Raw genomic sequence first — 18,590 nt, forward strand, 5'->3', positions numbered from 1 at the left:
GCAGAAATGCTCCAGGGCTAATTTTCCAAGTGGCCAGCGTTTCAGAGGGGTCTGAAGTAGTGATGGTGGAACAGCACCCATCATCTGGCATTGACACTGTCCCTCTTTGTTTCAGTCACTAGCCATGGGTTGGTTGAGCCACACTCAGTCCTGTGAGATGCACCAGGCCCAGGATCCCCTGCAAGAGCCACCTTCCCATGTCCTAGGAGCTGAACATGGCCATGTGAGGTATTGGCCAAGACTGTCACTTCTCCAAAAGCCCCTGTAGGGTTCCAGGGAAGTGGTGGATGGGCAAAACCTGGGCTTATTTAGTTAAGCATGACTTGACAAAGCATTCCTTAATGAGCCTCTGAATGTTATTGGTATTAGTTGTAACATCTCCTTTTGGTCTCTAATTTTTATTAATTTGACCATTCTCTTTTCTTTGGTTAGTTTGACCAAGGCTATTGATTTTTACCTTTTTTTTTTTTTTTTTTTTTTTTTTTTTGGTTTTTTCGAGACAGGGTTTCTCTGTGTAGCTTTGCGCCTTTCCTGGGACTCACTTGGTAGCCCAGGCTGGCCTCGAACTCACAGAGATCCGCCTGGCTCTGCCTCCCGAGTGCTGGGATTAAAGGCGTGCGCCACCACCGCCCGGCTTGATTTTTACCTTTACAGAGAGTCAACTCTTTGTTGTATTGACTCTTTGTATTACTAATTTCATTATTTTTTGCTGTTTCATTAAGTCTTTCTACCTACTGATTTTGTATATGGCTGTTTTTCCCCCTAGGATCTTGAGGTGCATGTGGTGGTTAAGATAGGAGTGGCCCCCATAGACTCATGTGTTTGAATGCTTAGACTATGGGGAATGGCACTGTTCAGAGATGTGGCCTTGTTGGAGGAAGTGTGTCACTGTGGAGGTGGACTTTGAGGTCATATATGTTCAAGCTATGCCCAGTGTGGGACACTTGCGTTCTGCCTGCAGACCAAGATGTAGAACTCTCAGCTCCTTCTCCTGCACCATGTCTGCCTGCATGCTGCCATGTCTTTGGCTAAAAAGCTAAGAACTTGTGAACACTGACCCTGACCCTGACCAGGGTAGCAGAAGTATTGAAGAAAACCTAAAGTGAAATGAAAAAAAAATCATTAAGTCAAAGAAAAAGCCAGTGAAAAGCCTTACTGATAGAATGGACCACAGGAAGCCTGGTTGTCAGGCCTGAAGACAAGGTAGAGGAATTGGTGCACGTCAAGCACATTTTAAGACATACAGATGGAGCATGCAAGGTCTCTGGGACATCTTGAAAAAACAAAAATCTATGAATTCTGAGCATAGAAGAGAAATACTACATGCTAAAAGCATAGAAAATATTTTCAATAAAATCATGGCAGACAATTCCCCAAATCTAGAGAAAGAGAGGCCTGCATAAGCACAACAGGCATACAGAACACCCAAAAGACTGGAACAGAAAATAAATCCATGTCATGTTATAGTTAAAGTACCATGCTGTCTAGTTTTATGTCAAGTTGACACAAGGTAGTCACTGGAAAGGAGGGGTCCTCTATTGAGAAAATGCCTTCATAAAATCCAACTGTTGGGCATTTTCTTAATTAGTGACTGATGGGGGAGGGCTCAGCCCATTGTGGGTGGTGCCATCCTGGGCTGGTGGTCCTGGGTTCTATAAGAAAGCAGGCTGAGCAAGTCATGAGGAGCAAGCCAGTAAGCAGCACCCCTCGATGGCCTCTGCATCGGCTCCCGCCTCCAGGTTCCTGCCCTGCCTGAGTTCCTGTCCTCACTGCTTTTAATGGTGAACTGTTATATGGAGCTGTGAGTGAAATAAACCCTCTCCTCCCTGGGTTGCTTTTGGTCATGGTGTTTCATCACAGCAACAGCGACCCTAACTAAGACAAGTACTAAACATATAGAACAAAGAAGATGCATTGAGAGCTGTAAGAAAGAAACATATGAAGGTATTACAGGCCCCCAGACCTTAGCACAACTGATGCCATGAGGGAAGTACCATACAGGCCTTGCAAACCAGCATGTAGGCAGCAGCACCTGCCAAAATGAGAACAAAGATGTAGCCCATCGAAGTCCAAAGTTCTGGGGACGCCCCTGGATGTAGTGATCTTGCTTTTTCACTCTTGTTGTTTCGCTTCTCACTGACTGCTCTTGTTAACTGAAGTCTGTCAACCCAGAATGTGATTTTTGTGCTTAAAAGCTCACCCTGAGAAAGACTCAGTGCTATACTGGGGTCCTGAACACTCTGTGCAGTGGCTGGACAGCTAATAAGGACTCTCTGTGGGCTTGAACCCATGTCCAAGTAGTCTTCTCTGGGGGATACCTCACAACAAAAGGAAGTCCATGAGAGTAACACCTGATTTCTCCATGAAACTTTGAAAGCAAGATGGACATAGAGAGATTTATTTCAAATTCTGAAAGACTACATACAACTGACAATTTAGTCTACTATACCCAGAAAACTGTCTAAATTGGTGGAGGAAATAATGGTATTTCATGCTAAAAACAGATTTAAGAAGTTTCTATCACTAAGCCAGCCCTATCGAGGATACTGGAAGAAAGTTTTTGGTTTAAAGAGATTAATAAACAAACCCAGAAGGGAAAAAGTAGATGACTGAATAAATAAAAATAGTAACTAAACAAACTGGGTTTGGAAAAACACCGAACACTTCCAAATGAATAAAATGACAGGAATTAATACACATCTTTCAATAACAATTCTAATATTGATGATCTCATTCCCCAATTAAAAGTCATCGCTAGAAGATTGGGGGTTGAGTGCTGGGCTTTTCCAGAGGCCCTGATGTATAGGGAAGGAACACAGCTGGCCAGGGATGGTAATTAATGGTCTGGGGTCAGGGCCTTGAGGGAGCTGTGGCTTCAGATCCTGAGAACCCAACTCTTCCCACCATTCAGGGCTGTGGTGTTCAATCTCAAGACCTCTGTGTGCTTGGTCTGTTCTTGAGATAGTCTGTGTTCACCTTGAGCAGTATTGTTTGATTAGTTTTCTGCTGGCTTCATCCCATTATATGATAGTTTCTATGACTTCATCCCTTTTCTCCTCTGAAAATTGTGTATGATGCTGTACTTCTTATCAATTTGCTTGACATAAGACAGAGCTTATGTAAGACCACTTGAACCCATGTGTTTCGTCTTCTTTAGTTTTGGTTCCTTGGAACTTCCTTCTCAGGACTGTGTCACTGAAGAATGACCTGCTGTTCCAGGTCAGTTGGGTTAAAACACGATGCAGTGTTGGTGAGATGCCTCAGTAAATAAAAGCATGTGCTGCCAAGTTTGACAAGTTGAGGTTGATCCCCAGAACCCACATGGTGGAGGAGAACCAACTTCTGCAAGATGTCCTCTGATCTCCACACAGGTACTGTGTATGTGTACCTAAACACATGCATTTAGTGCAAAAGCATCCAGAGTCCATCTACTTGCTGTCTCTAAGAAACACACCTGGGGGCTGGAGAGATGGCTCAGCAGTTAATAGCACTGGCTGCTCTTCTAGAGGACCCAGGTTCAATCCTGAGCACTGGCATTATGGTTCAGAACCAGCTGTAACTCCAGTTTTAGTGGCTCTGACGCCCTCTTCTGGCCACTGAGGACATTGTGCACACATGGTATAAACACATACATGGAAGCAAAACATCCATACTCTAAAATAATAAAACAATTTAAAAAAGAAACACACCCTGCCTTCAAAGATTGTTGTGGAATATTATTTTAAGCTGTGTTACTTTGCCTGTCTAAAACACCCAATTGGTCTAATAAAGAGCTGAATAGCCAATAGTGAGGCAGGAGAGAGAAATAGGCCGGGCTGGCAGGCAGAGAGAATAAATAGAAGGAGAAATCTGGGAAAAGAAGATATAGAAGCAAGAATATCAAGGAATGAGAAAAGAAGGGGCCAGCTACACAGCCACACAGCCAGGCATGGAATAAGAAGGAAAGAAAAGATACACAGAAATAGAGAAAGGTAAAAGCCCAGAGGCGAAGGTAGACGGGGTAATTTAAGTTAAGGAAAGCTGGCTAGAAACAAGCCAAGCTAGGGTCGGGCATTCATAAGAAAGAATAAGCCTCCATGTGAATTTATTTGGGTGCTGGGTGGTGGGCCCCAAAGAGCAAAGAGCCAAAAGAATCAAAGAGTAAAAAAAACAACCAACTACAAAAGATAAACACTATCTTAGGGTGAAGGATGAAAAGGGTATTTTTAAACAAACAGAACCAGGAAGCAAGCAGGTGTCTCTATCTAGTATCTGAAAAAGATTTCAAACAAAACACAGTCAGGAGATTTTTAAAAAGTGGCTCTATTTTGATTGAGGGAACAAGCCATCCAGAAGACCTTGGGATTTCACACACACGTTATGCACTGCATACAGCTGTGCTGAATTTCATATCAAGTACCCTAATAAATACTAGTACTTACAGAATTGCAGCTTAACTCTAACACAGTAGTCATGGGTGATTTCCACACCCTACTCTTTTCAATAGGTCATCCCCACAAACCGAAGATTGAGATGTTGCAGTTAAGTGACATCACAGATTGGACGGACTTAACAGACACCTATAGAGTCCTCCATCCAAACACTGCTGACACCTGTAGAGTCCTCCATCCAAACACTGCTGACACCTGTAGAGTCCTCCATCCAAACACTGCTGACACCTGTAGAGTCCTCCATCCAAACACTGCTGACACCTGTAGAGTCCTCCATCCAAACACTGCTGACACCTGTAGAGTCCTCCATCCAAACACTGCTGACACCTGTAGAGTCCTCCATCCAAACACTGCTGACACCTGTAGAGTCCTCCATCCAGACACTGCTGACACCTGTAGAGTCCTCCATCCAGACACTGCTGACACCTGTAGAGTCCTCCATCCAGACACTGCTGACACCTGTAGAGTCCTCCATCCAGACACTGCTGACACCTGCAGAGTCCTCCATCCAAACACTGCTGACACCTGCAGAGTCCTCCATCCAAACACTGCTGACACCTGCAGAGTCCTCCATCCAAACACTGCTGACACCTGTAGAGTCCTCCATCCAAACACTGCTGACACCTGTAGAGTCCTCCATTCAAACACTGCTGACACACAGATGGTGGAACTTTCTTTTTCTTTGTTTGTGAGACAGGGTTTCTCTGTGAGGCCCTGACTATCCTAGAACTCACTCTGTAGACTAGGCTGGCTTTGAACTCACAGAGATCCGCCTGTCTCTACCTCCCAAGTTCTGGGAATAATGGAGTGTGCCACTGGGCTGGAACTTTCTCTAAATAGATCACATGTTCAACAAACCCAGGAAAACTGAAATAACTTCTGTATTTTATCTGATCTCAGTGGAACAAAGCTAGAAACCACCAGTAGAGAAGCCATAGAAAATTAGAAATCTTGTGGAAATTAAACTACTGAATGATAAATTATTCACTGAAGAAATCAAGAAAGGAAATGTGAGAATCCTAGATTTGGGGGATGTGAGATAGCTCAGTGCATAAAGGAGACCTCAGTTGATGTAAAGGTGGACTGAGAGAGCACAAACTCTACATAGTTGTTGTCTGATCACACACACACACACACACACACACACACACACACACACACCAAGGCACACATACTCCCCCTATAGTAAGTTCATATTTTTTTAATTATCAAATTAAATGAAAACAAAGACACATCAGAGCAGACCCTGTGGGTTACGTGAAAGCAGTCCTAACGGAGAAGCCTGCTTCTGTGTCTACCCTAAACAATCAGGTCTTGGCATGACTCAGCGGCTAAGAGCACCGGCTCCTCTTGCAGAGAACCTGCATTTGGTTCCCAGCACCCACATGGTGGCTCACAACCACTGTAACTCCAGTTCCTGGGGATCTGATGCCCTTTTCTGGCCTCTGCAGACCCCAGGTACATGAGTGGTGCACAAGCATGCATACAGTCAAAACATTCACATACACAAAGTAATATAAATTTTTTAAAAAAAAATCAGGTTTCAATTAAGTAACTTACTGATGCATATTAAGGCCTTGGAAAAACAAGAACGAATGACACTCAAAAGCTGCAGACATAAAGAAATGATTAAGATCCAGATAGAAATGAATGAAATAGAGCTGGAAAAAAATGCAGAGAATCCATGACATCTTCATGCTGGTTCTTTGAAAAAATAAACAGTGGGGTCAGGAGAAGCTCAGAATGTGTCCTAGCTAGGTTTTTGTCAACTTGACTCAAGCTACAATCATTTAAGAGAAGGGAACCTCAATTCAGAAAATGCCTCCATGATATTTTAGGACATAGGCAAGCCTGTTAGGCATTTCTTAATTAGTGATCAATGAGGGAGGATCCAGCCCATTGTGGGTGGGGCCATCCCTGGACTGATGGTCCTGGGTTCTATAAGAAAGCAGGCTGAGCAAGCTATGAGAAGCCAGCCAGTAAGCAGCACCCTTCTATGGCCTCTGCATCAGCTCCTGCATCAAAGTTCCTGCCTTGCTTGAGTTCTTGCCCTGACTTCCTTCAGTGATGAACAGTGAAATGTAGGACAAATAAGCCCTTTCTTCCCCAAGTTGCTTTGTCCATGGTGTTTCATCACAGCAATAGAAACCCTGACTAAGACAGAAAGCAAAGGCACTTGCCAATGTCAGGTCCAAAAGAAACCCAGAGAAAATGGCTGTCATGCCTATTAGCACACCAAAGCACATGCTGACCTCTAGGCTGCCTCAGCTTCTCAAGTACCTGTCATAGGGTTTAAGCTGACATCCTAGCTCCTCAGCTCTTCTCACCTTGCCCCCTACCATAACTCCAACTCATGGGCTTCCCTCCCCCAGCTTCTCATTCCTGTATAATCCCAACATTTCAGCCATTCACATTCTTGGTCCTCTCTCTCTTCTCCTTTCTCAACAGCCCCTCCCTCTGAGTCTCATGGTCCAGTTCCAGTCATGTCTAGTCTACTACTCTCTCTCTCTGCTCTGGTTTCTTCGAGATGCCTGGCTGTTCTCTCCCTCCTAGCTACAATACAAACCTTTCCCTTAACCACACCAAGGAGCAGTCATGTCATCAGTTTACATAGCCACCAAGCCTGAGGACTTGAGTGTCATCCTGGAACCTGTATGGTAAAAGTAGAGAAGTGACTCCTTTGAAAGATGTCCCCTGCACACACACCACCCAGAGACACACTAAGTAAATAAACAGGTTAAAACAATGCACAAGATTGACAAACCCATATCCAAACCAACCAACTGGAAGAGAAGACCCAATACAATATAGTAGAGATAAAAAAGGGGATAACAAAACCAAAAAAAAAAAAAGCCGGGTGGTGGCGCACGCCTTTAATCCCAGCACTCGGGAGGCAGAGCCAGGCGGATCTCTGTGAGTTCGAGGCCAGCCTGGTCTCCAAAGCGAGTTCCAGGAAAGGCGCAAAGTTACACAGAGAAACCCTGTCTCGAAAAACCAAAAAAAAAAAAAAAAAAAGGGGATAACACACTGGAGAGATGGCTCAGCAGTTAAGAGCACTGGCTGCTCTTCCAGAGGACCCTGGTTCAATACCCAGCACCCACATGGCAGCTCACAACTGTTTGTAACTCCTGTTCCAGGGGATCTAATGCCCTCATACAGACACACACCTGTAAGCAAAACACCGATGTACATAAAATGAAAACAAATTATTTGCTGGGCAACAGTGGCACACACCTTTAATCCTAGCACTCAAGAGGCAGAGCCAGGTAGATCTCTATGAGATTTCTAGATCTTGATCCGTAGGCAGCAGAAGAAACTGTGTGTCAAACTGAGCATAGCTTGAACAAAGAAGACCTCAAAGCCCATCCCTACCCACAGTGACACATTTCCTCCAGCCAGGCCATACCTGTTCCAACAAAGCACTATCCCCATGGGAGCCATTTTCTTTCAAACTACCACACCATCATAGACATGGCTACAGATCACTGTGATAAAGATTATTGCTCCATTGAGATATTTTAAAGGTGGCTCTAGGTGTGACAGTATCTTAAGTCACTTTTATACTGCTATGGCAAAACACCATGACCAAGGCAATTTACAAAAGAAAATATTTAATTTGGCTTATGGTTGCAGAGAGTTAGAGTCCATGATGATGGAACAAAGGCACGGTGGGAGGACACAGCTGAGAGCTCACATCTTGATCTGTGGTGATACATTGTGTACCCCAATAAAGCTTGCCAGAGGATCAGAGGACAGAGTCAGCCACCAGATTGGATATACAGGCCAGAAAGTGGGGGCACACACCCTTAATCCTATCACTCGGAAGGCACAGATCTGTCTGGATCTCTGTGAGCTCAAGGCCACACTGGAAACAGAGCCAGGAAGTGGTGGCACATACCTTTAATCCCAGTACTGGAAAGCACACTTGCCTTTAATCCCAGGAAGTGACGGCAGGGCAGAGAAAGGTATATAAAGGAAACAGAAACTAAGGCAGTTCAGCTGAGACCCTTTCAGGTGAGGACTCAAGATTTCAGTCAGAGGATTTGTGGAGTTGATGAGGACCTAGGTCCTGTGCTCGGGAAAATCTGGTCTACTCTACGTTACTTTCTATTATACCTAAGCCTACACTTCACAAAAACTTTTATGACTTACTCATCTTTAGATGATAGATAGATAGATAGATAGATAGATAGATAGATAGATAGATAGATAGATAGATAGATAACAGACAGAGACACTTGCTACAGCCTAACTTTAGCCCCTCTGGCTATTTTTAAAATAGCGGTCTACTATTACCGTGTTCTATATTTACAATTTTACTCCCCAAAAAGAAAGTCACTGCATCCCTGTTAATTATCAGAGCATGCCCACTTGACCTGTGGTGATCCTTCCCTTTACCCTCTGTGCCCAAGCCCCACTTTGGGGCACCATATGTAGGAGTCCAGCTCTGACCTGTCGAAGGGTTCTTGAGGGGAGGAGAGAGGAATGAGGAAGTATTAGATAGAAATAAAGACCTAAAATAAATTTTAAAAAGAAAACAAAGGAAATATACATGTATATGTATATTTATATGTATATGTATGTATGTATGTATGTGTATATATATATATATATATATATATATATATATATATATATATATATATATATATATATATGAAACCAAGGTAAATTATGTCCCTTTAACGGAGGGTAAAAAATATTCTAGTAGATGGGAGAGGGAGGAGTGAAAATGATGTAAATAAAGTACTCATGTATAAAATTATCAAAAAGATTTTAAATTTATAAAAAATGTTTTAGTAGTTAGAAATAAATATTGAAGGGTTAAAAAAGAAATATAGATCTAGAAGACAAGAAAGACAGAGACACAGGACAGCTTCGGGAGGGCCCTGGGTCAGTACCCAGTCACCCAGAGTTTTATTCTAATGGGCTTTTTATACACTACGAAGGGGAGAGGCAAAAGACTTCCCCTTTCAAGGTCAAAGCACAACATATAGCCAAGTGTAGACCCTTCAAAAGACCTGGTAGCCATGCCCTTGGTCAAATCATCCTATTATGCAGCCCTGCTGGGTAAAGCAAGCTCAGATTGTCTGACCTTGAGGCCTTGCTAGGGAGCCTCTGTGGGCGCCCACAGAGAACAAATTCAGGTATTTGTGTTTGTACAGCAAGCACTTTGCTGACTGAGCCATTTCCAGCTCCACTGTTTATAGTTTTGAAGAGTATGGGATACTTATCATTGACTGTTCTACCTCCTGAATTTTAAATAATTTCCTTGTGGGTCATTGTCATGGTTTGAATAGGAAATGCTCATAGGCTTATATATTTGTTTATGTTTGAAACAGAGTCTCTCTATATAGCCCTGGTTATCCCAGAACTCTCTATGTAGACCAGGCTAGCCTCAAACTCACAGAAATATGCCTGCCTCTGCCTCCTGAGTGCTGGGATTAAAGGCATGCACCACTATGCCCAGCTTCAAATTTTGAATACGTGGTCACCAGACCTCCCACATGTGAGGTAACACTTAAGTTGACCCCAAGTCATATGTCTTGCTTTTCTGTCACTAGTTCCAGTAACTCTGAGTTCAAGAGGATTAATTTAGCTGATACTGTCTAAATTAAAGCATATATAATATACGTACCTCGTATACTTGGGTTGTACTCACCCTACTACCATGCCCTTGCTTGCCTTCATCTCCTGTTAGTACCCTTTCTCTTCCCAATAGTCTCCCTCTACTTTCAGATTTTTTGCTTTTTTAGTTCTAGAAGCTGCATATGAGAAAATATGTAGTATTTGTTTTTCTGAATCTGACTTATTTCATTTAATATTGTGAGCTCTGGTTCTATCCATGTTCTTGAAAATTATTTTTTTATTTATGGTTGATTAAAATTTCATTTTATTTAGATACTATGCTTTCTTTATCCATTCATTTGTAGACAAGATGCCTACGTGGATTCTATATCTTAGTTATCATGAACAGTGCTACAGTAAATTTGTGGGTGCAGGTATCTGTTGTATACTTAGATGCCTGTGTACCCAAAACTGACATAGCTAGATCAAAATCTGAAGCTTAAAAAAAATTTATTTTTTTATATATAGATGTTTTGCCTGCATTTATATCTGTGCACCACATGTGTGCCTGATGCCCGATTAGATCAGAAGAGGGCACTGAATCCCCTGGAACTGGAATTACAGATAGTTGTGAGCTGCCATGTGAGTGCTGGGAATCAAACGCAGGACCTTTGCAAGAACAGCAAGTGCTCTTAATTACTGAGCCATCTCTCCAGCCCCCAAAATCTAAAACTTTTTGATTACCAACATAATGGTATAAGTATAAAATTCCACACCTGACCTCATGTGACAGGTTAGAGTATATGTTAAAAATATGGTCACGGAAAAAATATACAGTCATGGCACTGGCTGCTCTTTCAGAGGACCCAGGTTTGGTTCCCAGCACCCACATGGCAGCTGACAACCATGCATGACTCTAATTCCAGAGAATCTGACATCCTCTACGACTTCTACTGGTACCAGGCACACAGTTATACATACACACACGCAGGAAAACATGCATGCCCAGAAAATAAAAATAAACCTTTAAAGCAGACTTATAGTCTGATATATCCCTAGATAAGACTTAAATAAGGGAATTACATCCACTCAAAATTTCCCAGCTCATTGTTACATGAATTCATTCATATACTTAACATCTCTATGAGAATAGCTCCTGAAACTGGAGGCCAGATGATTCTCCTTTTGGAAATTAAACATAGAAAACCAAAAGATAGCCAGATGTAGTACACATCTGTAATTGAAGAATTTGAGAGGTAGAGGTGGGGGGACTGCCACAAGTTCAAAGCCAATTTTGACTACATAGTAAGTCTGGCAGTGCCCTATGTCAACAAAAGAGTACGACAAAAATCTGTCTTATAGGAACTGTGCTGTGTATGCCTCCGAGGTAGGCCTTAATATCACCATTTTTACTCTGAGGAAGGCAAAACAAAGATCAAAGACCCAGTAGCTGCCAGAGCAAGGTCTAGACTACAGATTCTTCCGGCTGTCAAGTTCTTCTGTGTGACTTATCTAAAAGCTGCCAATTCCAAAAGCTGGAATCCATTGTTTTGGGTTGGAGAGATGACCCTTACAGAGCACTGAAGTTTGATCCCAGTGCTCACGTCCAGCAGCTCAGAACCACCTACAACTCCAGTTCCAGGGGATTCAACACCCTCTCCTGGTCTCCATGGGTACCTCCACACACAGGGTACATGCACAGACACACACACACATGCATGCATATAAATAAACCATTAACTACTATTTCATTCTATACTCCCATTATGTAGACAAGTACAGCAAGGCTTAGAGATGTTTAGGAAGTTAGTCAAGGTGTAAGTTTGTGAAGAGACAAAATTAATGGGCTGTCTCTGATTTTTCTATTAATGCTGCATAAATAAATTTCCCAGAACCCCTGAGGACAATCAATATTAATCAGAGGGAGGGGGAGAAACAGGCTAGGACAGACTTAAAGGAAGCAGATACTAGTTCCTGCCCACAGAGGAATGTATGCGCTCCATTAACTGAGAAACAATTGTTCCCCTTAACATAAAAGGTAACCATTTCTGGTGGCCACTTTCCTGGAGATTCTAGGCTTGAAGAAAAAGAAAGCAGAGTATTTGTTAAGAATGAGGAACGGCATTTTATTTCGTACATGGTAGCTGAGTGGAGGTGGGTCCTAGTACAGCCCACTCCTCGATGTGGGGAACAAGTCAAGAGGCTTAAAATCTGTATCCCAGGCTCGTTTCCAGAATGATTTCAGAGTCCTGATAGCAGGTCCTGTCAGTGAGTATGATGGGAAACAGGGGGCAGTTTTTTGACCAAGTAAGGATTGACTTGAGGTAAGCTTTTCCAGGCGAGTTCTAGGAACCCATACTGGGCAATACCCACAGGTTGGACGGTATCCACATTGTTCTTCCCAGAGAGGGGTATCACTTCCCAGAATTTAAGGGAACCTGCAGGGGCACCAGAGCCACGGCAAAACAGACGGTAGAACAGCCGCTCCCCGGGCACTAGCTCCACGGCCCTGAGAGTCTCCTTGGAGACGAACTCTTGGGACTGGGGCTGTTTTCTCAGCAGCAGGTCCTGCAGCAGCCTCTGGATTCGGGGGGACTTAATCTGGTACAGGTCCATGAGCTGGTAAAACTTTTCCATCCAAGTAGTCATGTCTTTGGCATACCGCTGCTGTAGCATCCGCAAAACATGGTAGAGCGCCACAAACGTCTCCCACGAAGGCAGCGCTTCTCTTTTTTCTGAGACAGGCTTTGTCTTCTCCAGTTTGGCCAATACGGGATACCTGCCTTTTCTCTTAAGAGCCTTGAGTTCCTTTTGATACATCAGGGCCAAAGTTTGTCTGTCTACAGACGCATGGGCCCCTGTGAGAATGTCTCTTTGGGCGGGATAAAAGTGTCGCATCTCAATGTCTTTGAGGGTGTCTGATAACTGCTGCATACGGGCGCTTCTGTGTGACTTATCTAAAAGCTGCCAATGTACAGCCTTTGAGTCTGCAGTCCTACTGGGGATCAGTGGTGACACTGGTCCAGGGACAGGTACTATCTTCCTTGCCCTTGAGTCTGGGAAGTCCTTGAACATCAAGGCCAGGGTGTTTCTATCCTTAAAGGGATAGGCAGCTCCAAGACCATCCCTTCTGGTTGGATAAAGGTGCTCTGTGTCCTTGACAGCAGAGGGATCCCAGCTGAAGGCTTCTGGGGTTTGAGTTTGGGTGGTTGAAATGACCATTGGTTCAGGGATAGAGGATGATGTCTGCCACCCCTCTTCTTTTCTTTTAATCGGAGGGATCACTTTTAAGGGCAGGGGACTAAAAACGTCTTTACGAGGTTGTGATAGACCTGTTTGGCCTACATCTAGGTGCTGAACAATGGTCTTCAGATTGGAAAGCTGTATCCCCTCCCAGTAACTGGGTGAGCAGAAGTCTCTGAGGAGTTGGTGCAGTCGATGGAAACTCTCCCTGGAGAGCTGTTCTCCTGCTTCAAGCCTCCCAAAGGCATCAGTTATCCAGTCCTCATGGGAGATGCTTGCTCCTGCATAGGCTGTGCTTTTATATCTTCCAGGAAACTTTTCAGGAGAAGAGGCTGGGGCAGGAGGTACAACCCGGTCCTTAGTGTCCTCCAATGGAACAAGCCAACTCGACTTGTCACCTTTAGGCGTCTGTGGTTGTAGGGCAATGGGTAATTCCAACTGTGGTCTCTGGAGCCACTCTGGGATTTGAGTCTCTAAGCTAGTTCCTATGACTTGTAAAAAATACTTCCTGTCTTTTCCCAAGATCGCAGTCTCTTGTCTTCCCCATGAACTTGTTGTGGGGAGTACTTCAAGAAATTGAGTATCCCATCTTCCTTTCAGCTCCCTCAGGAATACTTCCTCTTTCTCCCCTGGGGGCACCTGGTGTGGAATTACTAAGTGGCTTTTGTCTGTTAATCTAGAATCTCTCTTTCCATCGAGCAAGACTTCTTTCTTAAAAAGCATTTTCCGTCCAACTATACCCTCCCTCTCCTCAGCAAGAGCTTCAACTTTCCACCACGGTTTGGGAAAGGCTGCTTCCGATTTCAACACTCTTTCCTTTTTTAAAAGCGAGGTGTCTTTAAGTCTCTTCTTTTTCTCCTTCTTCCTTTCCTCCTCTTCCTCCTCCTTTTCCTCCTCACTCAGGCTCTCTTCCTCCTCCTCACTCAGGCTCTCTTCCTCACTGAGACTCAATTCCTCTTCACTGAGGCTCTCCTCTTCACTGAGGCTCTCCTCTTCACTGAGGCTCTCCTCTTCACTGAGACTCAATTCCTCCTCACTAGGGCTTTTTTCGCTCAGTTTTTCCTCACTTGGGCTTTTTTCTCTCAGGCTTTTTTCTCTCAGGCTTTCCTCACTTGGGCTTTTTTCTCTCAGGCATTTTTCTCTCATGATTTTTTCTCTCAGGCTTTTTTCTCTCATGATTTTTTCTCTCAGGCTTTTTTCTCTCAGGCTTTCCTCACTTGGGCTTTTTTCTCTCATGCTTTTTTCTCTCGGCCTTTTTTCTCTCAGGCTTTTTTCTCTCAGGCTTTTTTCTCTCATGATTTTTTCTCTCAGGCTTTTTTCTCTCATGATTTTTTCTCTCATGCTTTTTTCTCTCGGCCTTTTTTCTCTCAGGCTTTTTTCTCTCAGGCTTTCCTCACTTGGGCTTTTTTCTCTCAGGCTTTTTTCTCTCGGCCTTTTTTCTCTCAGGCTTTCCTCACTTGGGCTTTTTTCTCTCAGGCTTTCCTCACTTGGGCTTTTTTCTCTCATGATTTTTTCTCTCCGCCTTTTTTCTCTTGGGCTTTTTTCTCTCAGGCTTTCCTCACTCAAGCTTTTTTCTCTCAGGCTTTCCTCACTCAAGCTTTTTTCTCTCAGGCTTTTTTCTCTCAGGCTTTCCTCACTTGGGCTTTTTTTTCTAATGCTTTTTTTTCTTGGGCTTTTTTCTCTCGGGCTTTTTTCTCTCAGGCTTTTTACTCTGAGGCTTTTTTCTCTCAGGCTTTCCTCACTTGGGCTTTTTTCTCTTGGGCTTTTTTCTCTCAGGCTTTCCTCACTTGGGCTTTTTACTCTGAGGCTTTTTACTCTGAGGCTTTTTACTCTGAGGCCTTTTTCTCTCAGGCTTTTTTCTCTCAGGCTTTTTTCTCTCAGGCTTTTTTCTCTCAGGCTTTTTTCTCTCAGGCTTTTTTCTCTCAGGCTTTTTTCTCTTGGGCTTTTTTCTCTCAGGCTTTTTTCGCCCGGACTTTTTTCTCTCAGGCTTTCCTCACTTGGGCTTTTTTCTCTCAGGCTTTCCTCACTTGGGCTTTTTTCTCTCAGGCTTTCCTCACTTGGGCTCTCTTCTTCCACACTAAGAACCCCCTTCTCATCTTCCCTGGCCTTGTCCTCCTCCCCAACATGCCCCAACTCTTCTTGAATGAGACGTCCCTCCTCTTCCTCATCTAGGCCCTCCTCTGCGCTCAGCTTCTTTTTCTTCTCAGCCAACCTCTTTTCCATTTTCCTTTTTTGGATCAGCCTCCTTTTCCTTTGTTCCTCAGTCAAGTTCTGTAAGTCCTCTTCACTCAAACTGACCTTTCTCTTCAGGTACCTCCTTTTCTTTTTCTTGGGCACAGCCTCCTCTTCCTCTTCGCCTTCCTCTATCCTCTCCTTTTCCTTTTCCTCCTTAGGCACCCCTGCTCTTTCTGGATAAGTTAAGCCTTTCTCCATTTTCTCCTCAGCCCATTCCTCAAAGAGGTGACATCTGACATTGTCCAGCAGCCACTTCAGCTGTATCTTTCCTGGCTCTCTCTCTTCAATGTGCTTGCCAAGCTCTGCTAGCTGCTTTTGCTTTAAGAGCTGTCCCTCCTGGAGCCTCGTCAGCAGTGTCTCTACCTGGGCTCTATCCAGGGAAATCGTCTCCTGGTTCTTCCTTAAGATCTTGCAGTCCTCCTCCAAGTGGGCTTTCTCAGTCAGCCTGTCACCTTCTCGCTTTCTCTCTTTCCCGGCCTGCTTCCTCTCTTCAGCTTTTACCCCCTGTTTCTTAAGAACTTCCCATCCGCGGCCAACAACTCTCATACCAGGGAGCTTATGCTCTTCTGCTGGTATGTCTGTCTCCCCCAAAGGCATTGAACCCGCTTCTCTAAGTATTCCAGCCAGGTCCCTCAACAGTTGCATCTCTTTAGCCCCTAGTTTTTTCTTGGCACCAGCTTCCATCTCTTTAGGAAGAACCCCACTTTCCACAGCCTGCTCCTTAACTGCCTGCTTTCTTTCCTCTCTGCCTTTTTTCTTATCCTTAACAATGTGCCCCCGCTTGATCCTAAAGATATCGGTTAATTTCCTCTCTCCCTGGAACAATCTTTCTTGTTTTTTCTTAATTTGTTCTTCTTTTAAGGTTACTTCTGTCTTTTCCTTTCCTAGCCCCATTCTCTCCTTGGCTTTAGCCGGTTTTTCCTGTCTCCTTTCCCAGTCTTCTGGGGTCAGTATCACTTCCTCTTTTTCCTGGAACTGGCTCTCGAGTTCACTAGCCTGAGGACTCTCCTTTTGTAGCATCTCTTCCTCTTCTTCTGGAACCAGTTGGAACCAGCTCTCGAGTTCACCAGCCTGAGGACCCTTTCTTGTTAGCATCGCTTTCTCTTCTGGAACCAATTGTTTTTTCTGTTCAGTCTCTCTCTCCTCCTCCTGGAACTGACTCTCCTCTTTCTCACTCTGTACAGCTGGTTTCTCTTTTTTCTTGGTTCTCTCTTTTCTTCCCTCAGGTGCTTTCTCCCTTTTCTTTGCCTGTTTCTTTTTTTCCGCAAGCCATTTCTCCCGCATTGTCTCGTCTTCTGGAACTACCATTAATCCCTTCCTTGGCCGCTGTGTTATTTTCACAGGCTCAGGCTCTTCCTCCTCTTTCAGAGTCAGTTGACTTCTTAGAATGGATAATCTTTCTCTTTCAGCTCTCTGTTTCTCTTCTTTCTTGGCTGCTTCTTTCTCCTCCTTCCTTCCCTCCTCCTCTTCTTCCTCCTCCTCCTCTGCCTCTTCTTCTTCCTCCCCCTCCTCTTCCCCCTTCTCCTCTTCCTTTGCTAGCCCCATTTTCTCCTTTTCCCAGAATGCTCTCTTCTCTCCTTCAGTTATCATTGTATCTTTCTGGGTTCTTCTCTTTTCCGGGTAAGCTTTTCTTCTTCCTTTCCAGGTGGGCCTAACTTCCTTCATTTTTTCAAACTCTTCCTTCTCTCCTAGGTCCAGTCTCTCTCTTTCCTGAGCTAAATGTTCTTTCTCCTTGGCTTCCTCTTCCTCTTCCTGCTCTTGTCCCAACTCCTGCTCTGGCCACTCTTCCCACTGCTGTTCATCCTCTTCCCTGACTAGTCTATCAGCTTCTTTTTCTTCTTCTATAGGCCAATCCTGTTTTTGAGCCAATATATCCTCTTGCTCTGTCAGGCTCTCCCTTTCCAATGCTTCCTCACTTCCTTCCTCAGATGTTTCCTCACTTCCTTCCTCAGATGTTTCCTCACTTCCTTCCTCAGATGTTTCCTCCTCTTCTGGAGAAGAATATGTTTCCTGCTCACCCTCCTCAGTTCTCTGCTTCTTCTCTTCCTGAGGCTGTAGCCTCTTTTCCTCAACTTGTTCCTCTACATCTGGGATCATTTGCTTTTCTTCCCCAGCCTCTTCCTCTTCCTCCTCTTCCTCTCCCTGCTTCCTCTTTCTGTGCTTCCTCTCTCTGCGCTTTCTCGGTTGCCTGGCCCTCATGCTCTCCTCATGGGCTTCCATAATCTTTTGCCCATCCCACTTTTTCTTTTCCAGGGCCATCGTTCCTCCTTCTGAGACTGCTTCCTTTTCTTCCTTATGTAGCTTCTTCTCATGTCTAGGCAGTTCCTTTTCTTCAAGAGCTAACTTCACGTCTTCTGTACTTAACACGTTTTGGGGAAATTCATGCATTTCTTTGTCCGGCATCATTGTCTTTTCTGGATGGGTTGGTTTCTTTTCATCCATGATCAGTTTTGTCTTCTTTTCTTTTCTAAGTTGTTTCTTCTCTTTTCTAGTTAGTCCTATTTCTTCTTGAAGTAACTTCCGGTCTTCCATAGTTAACAGCTTTTGAGGGGCAGCAGGTGTCTCTTTGTCACGTGTTAGTGTCTCCTCTGGGTAGGCTATTTCCTCTTGAAGTAACTTCCGGTCTTCCATAGTTAACAGCTTTTGAGGGGCAGCAGGTGTCTCTTTGTCACGTGTTAGTGTCTCCTCTGGGTGGGCTATTTCCTCTTGAAGTAACTTCTGGTCTGCCATAGTTAACAGCTTTTGAGGGGCAGCAGGTGTCTCTTCGTCACGTGTTAGTGTCTCCTCTGGGTGGGCTGGTTCCTTCTCATCTGGGATTAATTTTATTTTTTCCTTCTTTGTTTCCTTGGGCTTTTTCAATCTCTTTTTCTCTTCAAGCTTTATCAACTCCTTCTTGTCTTCAGCTCTTTTCCCTTTCTGTTTGCCTGGTTTTCTAGTTAGTCCTATTTCTTCTTGAAGTAATTTCTGGTCTTCCATAGTTAACAGCTTTTGAGGGGCAGCAGGTGTCTCTTCGTCACGTGTTAGTGTCTCCTCTGGGTGGGCTATTTCTTCTTGAAGTAACTTCTGGTCTTCCATAGTTAACAGCTTTTGAGGGGCAGCAGGTGTCTCTTCGTC

The sequence above is a fragment of the Peromyscus californicus genome, unplaced genomic scaffold (assembly GCF_007827085.1).
Source record: "Peromyscus californicus insignis strain IS unplaced genomic scaffold, ASM782708v3 Scaffold_4__1_contigs__length_199733344, whole genome shotgun sequence".
Lineage (NCBI taxonomy): Eukaryota > Metazoa > Chordata > Mammalia > Rodentia > Cricetidae > Peromyscus > Peromyscus californicus.